The sequence below is a fragment of the Rousettus aegyptiacus genome, unplaced genomic scaffold, assembly GCF_014176215.1.
Source record: "Rousettus aegyptiacus isolate mRouAeg1 unplaced genomic scaffold, mRouAeg1.p scaffold_m13_p_10, whole genome shotgun sequence".
Taxonomy (NCBI): domain Eukaryota; kingdom Metazoa; phylum Chordata; class Mammalia; order Chiroptera; family Pteropodidae; genus Rousettus; species Rousettus aegyptiacus.
The window spans coordinates 48,465,329-48,484,249 of NW_023416285.1; the positions used below are offsets into that span (position 1 = coordinate 48,465,329).

At 38.1% G+C, this 18,921-nt stretch overlaps 1 pseudogene; it reads right to left on the bottom strand.

Annotated features, from left to right (window-relative positions):
- Window positions 1-2,532: 2,532 nt before the first annotated feature.
- Window positions 2,533-3,904, bottom strand: LOC118607698 (annotated as a pseudogene).
- Between the last annotated feature and the right edge of the window lie 15,017 nt (window positions 3,905-18,921).

Consider the following 18,921-nt stretch of genomic DNA (forward strand, 5'->3'; position numbering starts at 1 on the left):
AGATTTAATATTTCTTACTGATTCAATTTTGGAAGATTGTGTGTTTCTAGGATTTAGTCTATTTTTTCTAGGTTGCTCAATTTGTTGATGTATTATTGTAGTAATCCCTTATGAGCCTATGTATTTCTATAGTGTCAGTTATAACTTCTTTCATTTCTATTTTATTTATTTGAGCCCTCTGTTTTTGTTTGTTTGTTTGTTTTTTGATGAGACTGGCTAACAATTTATCAATGTTGTTTATCTTTTAAAGTTTTTATTAGTTTTATTGAGCTTTTCTATTGTTTTCTTAATTCCTATTTCATTTCTTTTCACTCTGATATTTATTATTTCCTTCTACGAATTTTGGTCTTTGTGTATTCTTTTTTCTACTTCTTTAGGTGTAAGATTAGATTATTTATTGGAGATGTTTCTTGTTTCTTGAAGTAAATCTGTATTGCTATAAACCGCCCTCTTAGAATTACTTTTACTGTGTCCCATAGATTTGGGAACATTGCATTTCCATTTTCATTTATCTCGTATTTTTTTTATTTCCTCTTTGTCGTTTCATTGACCTTTGGGTTGTTTAATAGCATATTGTTTAGTCTCCATGTGTTAGTGATTTTTCCAGTTATCTTCTTGTAATAATTTCTATTTTCATACCATGTAGTCAGAAACGATGTTTCATATGATTTCAGTCTTCTTAAATTTACCTGAAATTTGTTTTATGGCCAAACATGATCTGTCCTGGAGAATGTTCCATGTGCACTTAAAAAGAATATGTATTCTGTTTGTTTTTTTAATTTATTTATTTTATGGCGACACTGATTAATGAAATCCAATAAGTTTTAACTGTACACTTTAACGGTAAGACATATCTATATTTACACTGTGTGTTCACTTCCCATAGTTAGATTTTTTTCTGTCACTACGTATTTGACCCCCTTTACCTCATCTACCTCCCTGCTCCACCCACCCCTTACCCTCTAGTCTCTGTTTGTTTGTCCTGTTCATTTGTTGCTTTTAGGTTTATATCCCACATATAAGTGATATCATGTGATTTTCAACTTTTTATGCCTGGCTTATATTGCTTAGCGTGATTATCTCTATGTGCATCTATGTTTTGCAAATGGCAGTATTTCATCTTTTCTTATGGCTAAGTAATATTTCACTGTATATACGTATCACAGCCTTTTTTTGTCCAATCATCTATCATAGGCTATTCTGTTTTTGAATGGAATGTTCTGTATATCTCTATTAAGTCAATCTGATCTAAGGCCAATGCTTCTTGATTGATTTTCTGTCTGGATAATATATCCATTGATGTAAATGAGGTGTAATAGTCCCTTACTGATATATTTTTGTATACTATCAACTTTTGTCTGTTAGTATTTTATGTATTTAGGTGCTCTTATGTTGGGTGTATACATCTTTATAAGTGTTATATCCTCTTGCTGGATTTTTCCCTCCATCATTATGTAATGCCCTTCTTTGTCTCTTGTTAGTCTTTGTTTTAAATTGTTTTGTCTAATATAAGTATTGCTACCTCAGAGTTCTTTTCATTTCCATTTGTATGAAATATCTTTTTCCATCCTTCTTAATTTCAGTCTATGTGTATCTTTAGGTTTGAAATGAGTCTCTTATAAGCAACAGATAGATAGATCTTTTTTTTATCCATTCAGTCAGCCTATGTCTTTTTCTTGGAGAATTTAGTCCATTTACATAGTAATTTTTGATAGGTATGTACTTATTGCCATTTTATTAATTGTTTAATAGTTATTTTTATAGTTTTTCTTTTGTAGTTGTTCTTTCTTCTCCTCTTGCTCTCTTCTCTTGTGATTTGATGACTTTCTTTAGTGTTATGTTTGGATTCTTGTGTGTGTGTGTGTGTGTGTGTGTGTGTGTGTGTGTGTGTGTGTGTGTGAAACGAACTTTGCTATTTGGTTACCATGAGGTTCATATTTCACGACCTAATTATATAGCGGTCTATTTTAATTTTGTGGTTTCTTGAATACAAATGTATTCTAAAAGCGCTACATTTACCTTCCATCCACATTTTATGTTTTTATATTATACTTTACATCTTTTTGTTTTGTGTATCCCTTAAATAATTATTGTAGCTACAGGTGATTTTACTAGTTTTATCTTTTAACCTTCATACTAGGTTTATAAATTGTTAATTCACTACCTTTACTATATGTTTGCCTTGCCTTTACCAAGGAATTTTTTTCTTTCATATATTTTCTTATTTCTAGTTATGGCTTTTTTTTTAAGCTAAAGAAAGTCCCTTGAACATTTCTTGCATGGCCAGTTTAGTGATGATGAATTTCTTTAACTTTTTCATGTCTGGGAAATTCTTTATGTCTCCATGTCTCCTTAATTCTAAATAACTTTGCTGGGTAGAGTATTCTTTTCTTTCTTTTTTTTAAACACTTTTCCAACAAGTATTTATTATTAGTTAACACATGATTCAGAACCCCAGTGTGGGATGTACCCAGGTTTCCCTTCACCTTCCTGAGAGAAGAATGGAGAATAGAAGGATGGGGTGGAGCCAGTTCAGATCTTTCCAGGAAATGTGCCTTTTGCCTGGCAGTCATCCCAGGCTGATACCCAGGATATGGGGCAGAGGGACTTGTACCCACGCCAGTACCATTGCACATTTAGACATCACTCCCTTTAGCAGTCATTGCCTTCTTACAGCGGTGGAGTCCAGGTAGTTCTGCCAACAGTTCCTGGTCTGGTCTGGTTCTGGTTGGGAAAGTGGCTGTCAAGAGGGACAGTTTGGTAATTCTTGATTTTGGTCTTGATGTCATCTGCCTTGTTGCTGACTCCTAAAGATGCCCCTGAAGCAGCTCGTAGCTCAATGCGACCCTCAGCAAAGATGCTTGTCCGACCGCTAGTATTTTTTTTTTTTTTCCTTTTAGCACTTTGAATGTATCGTGCCAATCTCTTCTGGTCTGCAAAGTTTCTGCTGAAAAATCAGTTTATACTATTATGGGGCTTTCATTGTATACAACTAGTTGCTTTTCTCTTGCTACCTTTAAGATTCTCTCTTTATCTTTATTTTTTGGCATTTTAATTATGACATGTATTGGAGTGGACTTCTTTGGACTCATCTTGTTTAGGATTCTGTGCTTTATGGACTTAGATGTCTATTTGCTTCCCTAGGTGAGGGAAGTTTTCAGCTATTATTTCTTCAAATAATTTTCTGTCTCTCTCTCTCTCTGTCTCTCTCTCCTCTTTCTGTGTCTGCTATAATGTAAATGTTATTATGCTTGATGTTGTTCCAGAGGTTCTTTAACCTATTTTCACTTTTAAAAGTTGTTTATTTGTTTGCCATTCAGCTTGGGTGATTTCCACAAATCTGTCTCCCAGATTACACTGTTGATTCCCACTAGTGTAATTTTTACTTCAGTTACTATATTATTTGGCTCTGATAGGTACTTTCTTATATTTTCTATCTCTTTGTTGAAGTTCTCACTGTGTTCATCCATTCTTCTCCAGAGTTCATTAAGCATCTTATGACCATTACTTAGATCTCTTTATTGTGTAGATTGCCTATCTCTATTTTATTTAGTTCTTTTTCTGAGGTTTTGTCTTGTTTTTTTTTTTTTTTTCATTTGGAACATAGTCCTCTGTCTCATTTTGCCTACTTTTCTGTGTTTGTTTCTACATATTAGGTAGATCATCTATATCTCTCACTCTTGAAGAAATGGACTTATGTAGGAGACATCTTGTGGGGTAATCTCATCAGACCACCAGAGCCATGTGCTCCAGAGTTGTCTCCTATGTGGGCTGCATGCATGTAGTTGTGATGGTGGGGCTGCAGCTGCTGTGGGGCTAGCCCCTGGCCCAATTACCTGTTATGCCTTGATATGACTGCTGCAGAAACACTGGTGGGTAGCGCTGGTGGTGCCCAGCCAGCCATGAGGCCTAAATGAGACTTCAATAGGTTGGCTCGTGGGTGGGGTTAACAGACAGGCAGAAAGGGCTGTGGGTTTATCATCCAGCCTGTTGCAAGTTCTAGATGAAATGTAGGAGTAGGTAGGGCACTCAGCGGGGTCTCCCTCTGGAGGTAGCAAGCTGGAGGGAGGATTCCAAAATGGTACCCACTAGTGCTGGCATCAGCTCAACAGAACAAGATTACAAAGATGGCTGCTGCTAGTGTCTCAGTTTTGGGGGAGAGTCCCAGCTGCCTCCTGCTTCCTCGGAACGTGCTTAAAGATTAATAATGTGTCCCTTTCGCTTATGGTCTATATGCTTTTCTAACTGGTGCTTTTGTGCTGGTGTCTTTGTGGATTAAGTCTGTGCATAATCCCTTTATAAGCAAGTTTTTCTTTTCCTGCAGTTTTATAATTATTCTGGATGTATTCCCCTTTGGCTTTCAAAGCCAGGTGTTTTGGGAGCTCACCTTTTCTGTGCAGGATCTAAGAGTTGAGATATCTGATGTAGAGCTTGAATCCCTCACTGCTCAAGGAAAGGTTCTGTACCTTTGAAAACCCTCCTGACCATGAAACACTGTGACTGGGGTGTTTTTTTTTTTTCAGAGTGGGACTATATTTCTTTCTTTCCTACTCTATGTGGTACGGTCCCTTGTTGTGGATGCTCTAACTATTTAGTTTCCAGGTCCCCTTCAGATGAGATTATTCCATATGTAGTTGTAGTTTTGTTGTTTTTGTGGGAGGAGGTGAGCCCAAGATCTATGCTGCCATCATGAACTCCCTCCCCAATATTTACTTTTTGAATTAAGCTCCCTTGTAACTCCTCTCTTGCTGACTCTTGTAATCAGTAAGTAACCAGTGGGCAAAAGAATGATTAAGGCACTTCAAAGACTAAATTCTCAAACATACTGACTAAATAATTAACTAACTAAATTAAGTAAGTAAGTAAATGAATAAATAAATAAATAAAATTGTGTATCTTCTGCTTTGTTTTCTCTTCCAAAATTAGGATCAGGTAATAGAACATTATCTGAGGAAGCATGAGCCATTTTTTGGCCTTGTCTTTACTTTTTTTTTCTTTTGCTCATTTTATATATCTTTTTAAAAAATTAATTTTTTTATTTTTAATTCTTTAATGTCACCACATATTTGACCTCTTTTATCCTATCTAACTTTCTCCTCCCTACTCCTCCCTCCCCTCTGGTAACCACTAACTTGTTACTCTTATATCTACTAGTTATATGACCTTGGTGAGGCTACTAATCAAATGGGATTTACTTTTTCCTCATCTGGAAAGAGATAATTTAATTAGATAAGTTCTGCTATCTGTTCCAACTCTGAGAGTCTGTAATTCCATCATGCTTCCTTCAACCCAATTTCTTTCTTAAAACTAGATATATTTCAATTTCTAATGAGAAAGGTTAATAATGGGAAGGACACACTTTTCAGATAAGGTGTGCCCAAGATTAAAAACACTACCTTATTTGAAGTTACACGTCCCTGAGCACACTATAGTATGTTGACTTTCATTTTTCTCACCTTACAAAGGTTCCAGTAAAAAGATCCTTATCTTGAACAAACAATGCTATCTGCTCATATAGCTCATACTGAAACTTAGAGGGAAAAGTCTCAATTAAGGAGTTATTTTGCCATCGTCTCAGTTATACAGAAAAATAGTATATTGTCATGCAAGATTCTTCATGGCAAAGAAGGGAATTCTGGGATTTTTTTTGTTACTCATAGGGAAACTAGAATCGATACTCACTGGCAAACAGGAGTAGAATGTTAATAATTACTGCCGAACACTAACCAAATATGTGGCGGTTAAAATGTAAGATTCACAGAATAGCTTATTTTTTATTTCTCAAACAATAAACTGATTAAAAAATGTATTTTTCCAGCCAACTGTCATCCAAGACCATTTTGTTCTTGTTTTAAAAAACAGTTCTCAGGGAACAGATACCACTTTTTCCCAAGGGCATAAATTAAAAGGCTGTATGGTATAGTTGCACTGAATGTTAATTTAAATATCTTTTATCCCTTAAAAGTTATAATGTTAACTATGCTCACAAAAAATTGGTTATGTCACCTTTCTTCAAAGTGAGAAAGAATGCAAAAAGGAAGGGATAGCAAACTCATGACTATGGCCAAACTACCATTTAAGGATAAAGGCAAAGTTTTGGACATGTAAGGATTCATAAATTAATGTTCTCAAGGGTCTTTCTTAAGAAATCTACTAGAGGGCAAACTTCTACCAACCAAAAGGCAGCTAGAAAAAAAGGACTAGCAAATACTTTTTTTTTTTTTACTGTTTCTGCTGCTAATAAAGTTTGTAAGTATTTTTACTGTTCTGAGCTTCATTTAAGTAGTATAAGAAGTCTGCTTGCTATCACACTGACAGATACAGTGATATTGTCCATGTTGCCACAATATTCCCAGTAGCTAATACTTGTCATAGTAAAGTGTATTTTGGCATAGATCAAGAAAATAGTACTGTTTACAAAAATCATAGAGGATGAAAAATCAGCCAATGCAATTCACGTAGTAGTCTATATGACCCCTTAATCTGGGTACATGTTAGCATGAAATAATTGAAAAATTCTTTTCAGTGGCGATATTTGATGATTTCAGGGCTTCTTGACATGGCATAAAATATTTAAATCTTTGGACTGAGATAGTTCATCCCCACTTTCTTCTCCAAAAAATATGTTTTCATGAACAATGAAGTTAATACTAGCAAAATGACATTTTTCAAACAGGAGGGGATACACAGTGAAAATTTTCAACCAGCCAAGCCTACCGGCGCATGAAATAGAATCACATGGTAAAGGCTGCATGAGCCTTGGAGCACTCCTAATCTGAGAATTCTGAGAAGTCTTTGGAAACCTTTCCAATGGTTTGTGTGAACTTGACATTAGTCCTTATGATTCACAACCTGAAAAGTCCTTAGAAACCATTTGTCTTCTGTCATTTTACAGAAGAAATTCAGGAGATTTGACTAATGTCCCAGAGAAAGGAATTTGCTGAGCTAGAACCATATCAAGTCCCATTCTGCCTCCTGTGTCAAGGGTTGTTTCAAATCTCCATTTTCCCCAAGTTCCTGAGAACATGAGCTTCCCCTCCACTCTCAACAAATGAATGGGCTTAAATGGGATCCTATCTCACAGAAAAAAAGAGACCATGAGACAAAAACTCTCCTGATTTCCTGCCACCAACTCTGAATTGACAGTCATCCTTTGCTCCTTTCCTCTTGCTAAAACCAAGAGAAGTCCTTCTACTACCTTAGGATTGTATCTTTACCTGCGCTATATTACCATTTTTTCTTTAAAACTGCCGTGAATCACCAATCACCTTCTAGGGCCTTTGGTCAACTGATTATCTTTTTGTTCTGCTGTATCTTCAATCTCTCTCTCTATTGGCATTTCCATACCCAAGGAAACTTTATCAGTTATGTTTTATGCCTTTTAGTAAAAAGGAAAAATAAGATTTGAAGTAAATATTACTAAATGTTCGGATTTGTTGATTCTAGTGGTGAGTATATGGGAATTTATTATTTAATTTATGTACCTTTTATATCAACATTTTTATTTCATTCAAAAAGCAAAAAGATTGTGAGCAATTGTATTTGCTCAGTGGCGATCAGAGACCATAAATGCAAGCTAGCATGCATCTACAGGGACTCCACAGAGCCACCACCTCCCTTTAGTCTTCACACTCAAAGTAAAGGATGGTTTAGGCCATGCTGACTAGATTTTAAGAAAAGGAAGAAGAAGAAAAAGAAAAAAGTGAATTGGAGAGAGTGTCCTGTTTACATTTGAGTAGGGAACTTCCAAACTCCACTTGAGCAGCTGTGAAATGATTTATTTATAGGTGATATGAAAAGCTAGCTGGAAGTCATTATTTGGAATTTTAAAAATCTTTTTAGTAATATTACTAAAAATATTATTAATCATTATAAAACACAAATAATGTCAAAGTTTACCCATTTATTAAATTTTCAAATATCTGTTGGGGACTCATGTGCAAGAAAGAATCAGTGAGAAGATAGGTCAATTTTTAATTTTCTCCTATTATATTATTTTTAATTTCTGAAGTAAAATTGCTGCTATTCTAGAAAAAATATTACATTTCCAGATTAACACAACTCCTCCTATTTTTACCCATTGTTTTCTCTTTCTTTTCTGTTGAATGATACCTTCTATCCCTGTTCAAGTCCCATCTCTTCCCTTTTGCCCTCCTTCCTCTTTTTAGGACTGTGTGCCATAATTTAAGTCTTTTATGTTCTCTTTCTTCAACTTTTGCTTCTCCATAGGTCATCCCCACAATATTTAAACACGTTTCCATTATTCTCTCTTTATTGAAAGAAACTTCTCCATTGATCTCATATCCATCTCCAGCTGACCTTCAGCTCTTCTCTTACCTTAAAAACCAAACTTCTCAACAGAGAATTTCTTTAAAAAAAAAAAAAGTACATTTCTACTTTCACCATTTCCATTTTCTCAGTCCCTCTCATTCCTCAACGCAGTCCATCTGGCCCTGCCACCAAACTACCCTCACCCCTTCACGTTGATCTCAGTGTTTATGAAACGAGCAGAACTTTTTAGGGGTGTGCAGAAAGCAATTTTCTTCTTTGTTACCATTTGTGCTTCTCAGAACTTAGATGAAATCTTGGGCAGACACCATAGTTTTTCTGATTACTTTCAGTGATTAATAAATAATTTAATTTTTAGGAGGTTGAAATGTTGGTATTAGACAGGACTGATTCTTTTTTTTATCTCTGATCCAAAATAAAGTTTCTCCCTTGCTCAGGCCTATCTTAAACTCAGAAATTTGTAGTGAGAAAGGTGGCATGAGTGGTTTTTGCAGTAATTTTCTTCTAAAATTTGTCCTCTACTCACAATGTTTTCTCTGCCTCCTCCAGAGTTGGCGCACAAAAATCCTTACATGACTGGTTTAGTGAGATTTTATGTGTGTGTGTGTGTGTGTGTGTGTGTATACACATATACATATGTGTATATACATATATATATAATCACATATACATATACATATATACATGATTATATATGTTATATACAATATATATCCCTAATATGTAATAGGGATTTTATAGGTCTCACCCTATCTCTGCCACTTAAGAATTGCCTGTAAATGGGGCTCTCAATATCTGCCTTGCCCACTTCACAGGTTGGCTTTAAAAATTTCTTGAGTTCATATATAAATTAATAAGCTAAAAAGGCTAATGGGTCTTTACTTAGTTGAAATGTAATGTTATTATTATCGCCAAAATACACTTTCCAAGTATATTTACTCCTTTTCCAATCTTATTTTTCTCTTACCTTAGATACCTCTGTTGAGAATGCAAGGAGAGATCAAAGTTTAAACCAGGATGGGAGTGAAACTAATACAATAACTTTGTTGTATATACTGAAACAGATGTATCACTGCCTTAAGAAAAAGTAGGGAAGTATTTTTGTTTTCTGTAGGTTTCTTCAGCCCCTAAGATCATAACCTACAAAGAAGGCCAGCCCTACTCATTACCACTAAGAGAGCCCTGGGAGTCAGCCAGCTCTACCCACCTCTGGTCTCCACTTTTCTTCTCTTCAGGCTCAGTAGGGTAAAGGTTAAACTTGTCACAGGTAGATTATGGATGGGTAAGATATTCTATTTCATTTCTAGAACCTGTTTTGGAAACGGTAATGCCACAGTTCCCTTGGACCTGTGATATGTCACATAGCATGAATTTTTGAGTCATTCTCACTGAGTGACCATGAGCAAGCCATGTTGTCATATAACAGATTATTTCCCATTTGCCCTTCCAGATCCATTCTCCATCTATCTTCACTCTGCTCTGTGCCCTGGGAGGCTTACCTCCACCAAATGCAGCAGCTCTCTGACCTTTCCCTCTGATATCTGGATGGTTCCGCCATTGAGAGGAACTGACAGGAGACGTGAGGGCAGGGAGTTGGTGTCCACTCCTTCACCATGATTTTGGCACCGGACACTTTTCCATAGCTTCAGCGTTTGGTGGTTCCCTTGTTGGTTCCTTTTAGCTCTGCCCACAATTGTATAAAGGATGCCAAAAGGATTCTTCATTAAACACTTTATTTAACCACTTTAAGTAGATCATTTTTGTCCCACTGGAGCCATGATTGACATAACATCTCTCGGCCTTATTTTCCTCATTTGTTGGAATACGGGTATAATAAAAGAACTTACTTGATTGGGTAAGAGTGAGGATTAATTTAGATAATGCTTTTAAACTACTTAATTTACAATAGGCACTTAATGCTGTATTTAATATTCAGTAAGTATACACTTAATAAAAAAATTTACTGAGTACTAGTACAAATGTATAATATTACAAAGCATTAATACTTAGTATTAATACCAAACACATCACTAGGTATTAAGTCAGGAAATATTATGTATTATTATTGTTTTTATCATTATTGCTGCTTGCCAATTACAAATAAATTGAGATGGCTTTGGGCCACTTCTGACTGAGAATTAATTTGAAGTAGTAATTAGCAGATTACAAAGCCCATATCCCACCCCTTGGTCTGCTCACCACAAATAAACTTTACTTACTTTGTCCTCCTCTGCTTCTTTGGCATCCTTCCACAGATTGACTCTTTCTGTTTCTTTTGGTGTGTATGTGACTTTCTCAGGACTTCCTTCAGTTGAAACCAATTTTTTTCAGTCTTCAAAGTATAAGGCCATTCTGCAATTTCTCTAAAAAAAACATGTGGTGATGTCAAATTCAGGGCTTTGTAGTAGAGCCAACACAACTGTGAGGATCTGAAATTTCGGGAAGATGAATGAAAATCTTGAAAACTAATCCTAAAACTCTCTCGCTCAGTAGCCTTGTGTAAGTTATTTCGTTCTTTCCAACACTATATCTCAGTAAGTGGGTAAAATAAACAGGGAATGAATGAGAAAAATGAATTATATTCAACGAGGGAGAAATTAGTGGGATTAAGTACTAAGTGGTTTTTATTCTCCCGCTCAAGTTATAAGACATTTAAAAATAGTTTAAAAACAGCTCTGGAGAAATGGAACATGCTGTTAAATCCCAAACTGTCATAAAAAGATCAAGTAGAGTGGCCTTGGATCAAAAAGGCATTTTAAAGACACTAATAATAAACAGATTTCAAGTGATCTAATTAATCATCACTGTGGCTGGCACTTAGTTTCCATTTAGATATGCTGTAGTTTGAAATTAAAATTCTGTCCATTTTGGAGCTTTTTAGAAGCATTCTCTATTATACTGAAATCAGAATTCACAAAACAAAGTGATCTGACAGTTCTTTCCCTCAAGAGCTTTATCTCCCTTCAAGATAGGAGCCAGTGAAATGCTTGTATATTTGTAAAATGCGATGTGCCTTTTCCTCCACAGCCTTATCACCTTATCACCCCCACCAGGGCTGTCTCATGTGCTCTATACCAAAAAATATAAGATTATAAAGAATCATTAGTTGTTTTATCTCCTCAAGTTCTCAACATATGCTTTATTCCAACAATCATCTTGAGTTCATTTCTATTATCACTTACAAACATAATTTAGCATTTCTCCCCCTCAATGAAAATGCATTACATGCCTCCCTGCAACCTCTGTTGCAGATGATGTCAGTGTTCCTTTTGTAACCCCTACACCTACCATGGGGACAGACCCTTGATAGGGTAATGGATTCCTGAAATTTTCTACCTGAGAATGTTCTCTAGCTGCATGAACTTTCTCAGTCCACACACTGAGCAGGAAGAAAGTTCCAGGGTACTAAAAACCCCAGAGCGACCCCTTAGCCAATGAAGGGTAGGAAGTAGTATGTACATACTCTGACACCCTCATCCTCACTGGCATGATTTTGAGACATGTTCAACATAGTCTCTGAGAGGGATCCTAGAGAGACCGAGACCTAATTGTCTACAATAATAATGTGCTTGCCAATATATGTTCCTTCCCTGTTTGTTGCATGTTGGGATTCCACAGGAAGCTAATCCAAAGAAGGAGATTAATGTTCAGGAGGTTTACTGTAAAGTACTTTCAGGATTAATCTGTGTAAAAGGAAGGGAAGTTTGGGCTGAGGGAGAAGTTGAACAGTAGTGTAATTATTTAAAATGCATCAACTGACCCCATAGGGAGATCTGAAGCTGGGATGACTCTTCAAAATTGTCTGAGTTGGGACAAAGAGGCCAGGATATAACTCCCTTGTATTGACAAGTTATTATTAAATTCAGTCTGTACCCAGGAAAAGGGATTAACTTAGAGAGGTAGGTCTCTGCCGTGGGCAATATTTGGAGAGGGCTGACAGCTAAAACAGTGGTTATCCAACAACGCTTCTAACATCTTGGGGACTAAACCCTTTAGTCATGGAGACGGATCTGGGAAATGCATCCCAGCATCTACTACAGTCCACTCCTTGCTCAGATTCACTTTATTTAAGTTCTGCAGTAGCAATTCTAGGATTCTGGTGGGCCTTTTTCTCTAAGATAAACTTATAAGAGGAAATTTAGGGCGATGAATAGTAACCTCTACAGCCAGTGCTAATCTCAAAGCCATGACTGATTTCCATTATCTTCCCTCTACTATTCACTGTGGGTTTCCCTTACCCTCAGCTAGCACTTCTGTGGTTCCTGGTGGTTTATCTCATTCTTATGAGCTCTTAGTCTGGTCACCATTCCCTTCTCAAGATGTGGCTGCTGCACTTGTTCATTTACAGGCAAAATTGGGCAGGTGACTAAAAGGAGATGCCTAAGTGATTGCTTAGGTGCCAAACATATCCTTACGTGCCTCTTTACATGTGTAAAGGAAGCTTGACTTCACCCTAAGGATCTGCCAAGATTGTGACTCTTCTTGTCTCTTTTCTTTTGGAACGAATAGTCCAAATTTCCCAGAGTTTGCTGTAACTTAAAGCTTAGTTCCTGCTTTATCCTTAAGTATAAATATTTTTCTTTTGGGGAACCAGTATACTTAAAGATGGAAGGATGAGAATTAAAAAATCTCAAAGAGGTTCACTGGGAATAATGATAAACAGCACTTCACCTACTCCTCCCCTTGGTTTCTGAAACCACATATTTTACATGTTGAGGATACAACACCATATAGTGATCATCGATTTAGAGTCTGTACTGAATCCTTAAGTGTGCCTCAGTCTATTGTCTCTGAGCTTCACCTCAGTTGTGCCTTCAAAAGTACTTTCATCACTGTATTAGACTAGCAGCATCTGGGTGGTATGGTATGAGACAGTACCAGTAGATCCAGAGGTGATGCATTCAATGACATATCTCCTTTTCTGTAAAGGAGGCCCCTTGTTCCAATGCCATGTTATGTGGATCAAACACTTTATGAGTTCTTATTAGTGGTGCTGGCTAAGGCCCTATGGGCAGAAAATGAGACTCCTCGCCAGAATATGTGTTAATTCTAGTCAGAATGAATTTCTGCTCCTTCTAGGATGGAAGAGATCAAATGAAGTTACCTTGGAATCATGTGGCTGGCTTCTCAAAAGATGGTGCTGAACTAGGAGTTCAGCATTGGTTTCTGTTGCTGTCAGGATGCTCATTTGGCAGCAGCAAAAATTAGGCCAGTGTTGTTAAATAGAAGGCCATGCTGTTGGTCCCATGTATAATCTCTGTCTCTACCACCATGGCTGGTTCACTCATGTACTCCTTGTGCCAGCACTCAGGTGGCCAATGGCTGAACATGCATGATGTCATCTGACTAAATCACTCTACTCACATTGTTATTTAGTGCCTCTTCTGTAGTAAATGCTCTCTGGTGGGTGTCAATGTACTATATAGAGATCTTCGCTCTCTGTGCCCATTTCTGTAACACCGTATGCTCCTAACCTAGACTTCCACATTTCTGCTCTTCTAGTTTTTCTCCTTTCAAGCCTCTGACCAAGCAGTTAAGCCAGTCACCGTGAGCCCATATCTTAGTCTGGACAGCTACAACAAAATACCATAGATTGGGAGGCTTGAACAACAAACATTTATTTCTCACAGTTTTGGAGGCTGGAAAGTCCGAGAGCAAGGTGCTACCCGATTTGGTGCCCTCTGGCTGATTTGCAGGTGCATCTTTTCTTTACATGGTCTTTCCTGGTGTGTGCATGAGGGAGTGAGAGATGTGGAGATTGATCTTGCCACTCTTTCTTTTATAAGGGCATTGATCCCATTAAGAGGGTCCCATGCTCATGACTGTTGTGTACAAGTCTCAACCTATTGATAATGAATGTTGTGCTTGGACTGCCTTTATGGTTCTAATTATGATTGCCAGACGACCTTCAGCAATAACCATCAGGAAACTTTGAAAAACATAAAGATTTATTACTTACAGGACCTGCGAATTATATAGCACATCTGGAGCTGCACAACAAGGCCAGAGGTAGAGAAAGAGAGAGAGAGAGTGCACAAATGGGCCTAAGGTTTTGCTATTATTGAAGTGGATGGTCAGGGCCTAGGGTTTGGGAGGCACTCTTTTTTGATGACTTTATAAGAGCTGGAATTTAAAGCTCAAGGAAGAGTGGGGAGGAAACCCAAACTGGCTCAAATGGTCAACTTAAATCTCTAAGACAAAAAAGATTCAGTAGGGACTGGGGGGATTGTGTGTGTGTGTGTGTGTGTGTGTGTGTGTGTGTGTGTGTACATTTGTGTGCACGTGCCCATGCATTGGCAATGTGTTTATTCAAGATAGTCAACCTTCAAGTGGATGCCTTAGCAATCACGGTTTAAGTCAGGCACTTACATTTCAAAAAAGAAAAAATACAACTGTCAGGGCTTACATCACAATGGCCAAAGCTAGTTCTAATTACTTCCCAAAGGCCCATCTCCAAATATAGTTGACTCTTAAACATCGTAGGTTTGAACTTCACAGGTACATTTAAACGTGGATTTTAAATTTGTTTTAAATTTAAATTTAAAAAAATTTTAATTAGTTTATAAGTGTACTCAAGAGTTCAAACCCACATTGTTCAAGAGTCAATTGTATTTTCAATTTAATAGGCCCGGGAAACTACATATGCAGAGGGCTGACTTTAGATTGCAGTGTTATCAAACACAGTGGTTGGTGCCCCTAACTCCCACATTGGGAATTAGGACCTCAGCATCATAATTCTAGTGGGGCGGGACACATTCAGTCCCTAGCAGTCCATATATATTCCAACTTTGGCCACTTTTCTTTCCACAAAAGGAGTGATCAAGTGCATCATTCAAAGCTCTGCTCATTGGGACACTAGGAGGATTTCCCCTTACTCCTCTCTTTCAAGGCCACCCACGAATGGAGCTTCGGTGCAGCTGTCAGTTTTGGCATATCGAGTTGACACATGCGTGTACCAACTTCAGCTGTTACCCTTCTCTATAAGCTATTTATAAAGGATCACTCCTTCCCCTGCAACTCCCTAACTGTGGCTGTAGGTGTGAGCTGAGGGACACTCACTGGTGCAATAGCAGTGGATGACAAGAGAGGGCCTGCACACCTGATCGTGCAGCTTCCTTATTCTCCTCAGCTCTGCTCATGTGCAATCTTGGATGTGTCACTTTTGTCTCACAAAGGATCGCTGCTATGCCCGCTTGACCTTACAACCCTGAGTCTGACAGAACCTGGCGAAATGACAGCTCTGGTCACATAACTTTTTGCCCATTGCTTATGGGGCCCAGTAGAATTCCAGAAACTTTTTTCAAAAAGTGTATAATTTTCTACTCCAGATGGCATGGCCTTGATCCTGGATCTTAAAGGTTTACATTGTGATCTATTAAGGCTTGCCATAAATTCCACATGGTTCTTTCCATCATAAATACTTCAAATATCATAAGATCTGCTGGATCATATGGGCAAGAAGCAAAGCAACTTGCATTTTAGTGGAGGCCTGTTGTTGAACATATTTATGCTCAGCCAATATCTATTCATTCACCCTACGTATTTGTTGGAGTAGTATTCCCAGATAAGGAATATTCTTCCTCCAGAAACCTGAGAAGATCACTGGACATTATGCTTCCTTCTTCATGATTGGAAGTATATGATACAATTATCTATCCTTTGCTTTGGAGGGGAAGTCCTGGTATGACCCAGACCACTGGACCCCTAAATATTTCATAAGTAGGGTTGACTCCTGAATCTTCATATGTTTTGTCCTAACCTTCTCTGGAGAACATGTGTCTTACTAAAGACTTTAACATACTTGCCACTTGTTGCTCGTCTAGTCATATTAGCATGATGTCATTAATATAGTGGGCTAGGGGAAATTCTAGAGGAATGTCAGGTTATGTTACGACAGGCATCAAAATAAAGACTTATAATCTCTTGCCCAGTTTTTGGACTTGCACTTGTTTTTGGCCCCCTAAATCACTAGCTAAAGAAGGCCAGGTCTCCAGGAGAAAAGACCCTGCAACATTATTGGAAGTGCATATGGAAATGATTCTCCCACAATGACACCAAACAGACTTCTGGCCATTTACTACCGAAATTGTATACTAGAAAAAGAACAATACCCACATATTTTTGGAACCCTCAAACACAGGGAGTAAGCTGACCCAGGCATGTTAAACTCATGTCATGGTCCAGATCCAGTTCATGCTGAGTTCACTAGGTTCATGCATAATCTAAATGGACATACTTGGAAGTTGGCAAAATCCCCACATTGGATCCTTGGTCTGTGGGATAAAAGCTATTACAGCATGATAGATCAATTGGACACCCTCACACCAAACCATCAGACAACATAATAAATCAAAATTATATTGCATAATGGGAAAATGGCAACTATTAGTACCCCTCTTAAAGACCTAAAGGATACAGGAGTGATGGCCTCATCGTATCTCCACTTAATTCACCAGTCTGGCATATACATAAGCCAGATGGATCCTGGAAATAGCCTACTACAAGCTTAACCAAATATTTACACTGCTTATACATTGGTCCAGGTGTGGTATCTATGATAGAGCAGATTAACAAGTCCTCAACCATATGGTATATAGTCATTAATCTGGTAAATATTTTCTTTTCCATTCCTATCAGAAAGGAAAACCAGAAATAGTTTGCATTCACTTGGAACAGACTATGATATTCTATAAATACTATATTTATAGTCTTGCCCGAGGACTAGGTTTACTTTCTTGTCCTCTTTTAATCTTGATTTTATTTGTGGTCATATAGATTGAGTGATACCTTTGCTAGTAGCCCATCTGCCTTGCCCATATGGGTGACATGTCTTATTAACCATCTCCTCAGCTCCTATGGTTCAGTCCCCTGGGTGCCATTCTGTCCTTGGTGCTCATTATGATAACTGTGCTCTCCTTGCTTCTGGTGGCTAAGTGCTGCCACCTCACTTCTATTATTTCTGGAACCTATATCCCCATTTTTATCAAGGAGCCCAGTTCTGTAATAGCTTCTCCTAGAAGTGCCCTGACCAACAGAGAAGGAGAGCATCTCAAAGACATAGAGGCCCTCTCAGCATCATCCATTACTGTTTCAGCAAACTGAATATTCTCCAGGCCCTCCCACCAGACATGATTGTGTGATGGGGTTTCCTGTATTATAGTATATCCATCTAGCATGCCCATTTTTCTGAACCTTGTGACCTATTCTTTCACTGTCTGCCACAGAAGATTTGGCAGTTCTACTTCATTTAGGAGCTTGAGAAAGTGACGATCCAGATTAAGAACCATTTTAGGAACTGTGTCAGCCTTGGGGTCTTTGCCATGGTGTGGAATCCTTTATCTCAAGAAAGTGTTCCCATATTTGCAAACTTTGTGTCTTATCTCATTTCATGTCCTACCAGCCCTTCGTTTGGCACTCTTAGAATGTACTTTTACATGTACTCTCTCAGATCTTGCTAACACATGTTAACAAGGTCCTGCAGGCTCTTTGGGTTAGAGACCCTTTCCTCCCTCAGCAGGCCCAGCATTTTTGTTGTGAGCTCACTCTGCTTACTATCTTGTGGCAGAAGTGGGGGGAAGAGACCAAAGGAGGCACATGTTATTCTGCAAGGCCAGGAATATGCTACTTCTAACAGCATTGACCACTTCTGCAGGTTCAGGGACCCAGTGGACTTTGATGATTGAATATTTTCAAGCGCATCAACACCAATGTCCCTGTTTCAGTTTTTAGGGTCTCATTATTGCAGACCTGGCTAAGTTGAAATTTCAACCTTCTCTGGAACTCAGCTATTGCTATGATTAAGTCCTGGACTGGGTTCTCAGATTTTCCTGCTCTTTGCCAGCAAGAGAGGAGAATCTCTTAATGTGCTCCAAAGAGGCCTTCTGGCTTTCATGTCTTGCCTTTAATTGCTGATTAATCATTCTGTGCCTTCTATTACCTTTTTTCTGAATCACCTAACGCCTCCAACAATAGCCATCCAATTCCATTTTTCTTAGAATTACTGATTTCCCCATAAATCTCAAATGCTTGATACATTACATTTCCTAGATATTTCTTTTTACCAGTTTTGCCATCTATTTCAGTTCATGACAGGTAGAAATTTTCACAATTGCACTGCTAGCCTGTGCGGGGTCTCTGAAGGGGAGGAGAAGCAAGTAGAGTTAGGTAGAGGAAAAAGATGAACATGAGGAAGTCACAGAAGAGGCATCAGTGACCCCACAGGAAGCTCTGAAGCTGGGAAGATCACTAAGATCTGATGGAAGTTAGCAAGGTGGGAGTGGAACACACACACCATTGCATCAACCAGTCCTTTGATATAGACTACTCGTGGGAAGGGAGCATGACATTGGGTGAAGGCAATCCCCAGAGACTCTAAGCTGCTGCCAGTCACACACAGAGCAGCTGGAGAAATAAGTGCTTCCATTCTAAAGGTGGACCTGGTGGCCCAACATGGCCTCCTCCACATTGTATCGCTTTCCCAGCTCTCACAGAGCTATCTGGATCATTTCTAGAATAAAGTACTTTCACCCAGATCCTTGGATCAGAGTCAGCTTCTGGTTAACCCACGATGTAAAACAGCCTTCCATAAGGCTAAGCAATTTTAAGACAGATATTATAGTAGTAAATATAATA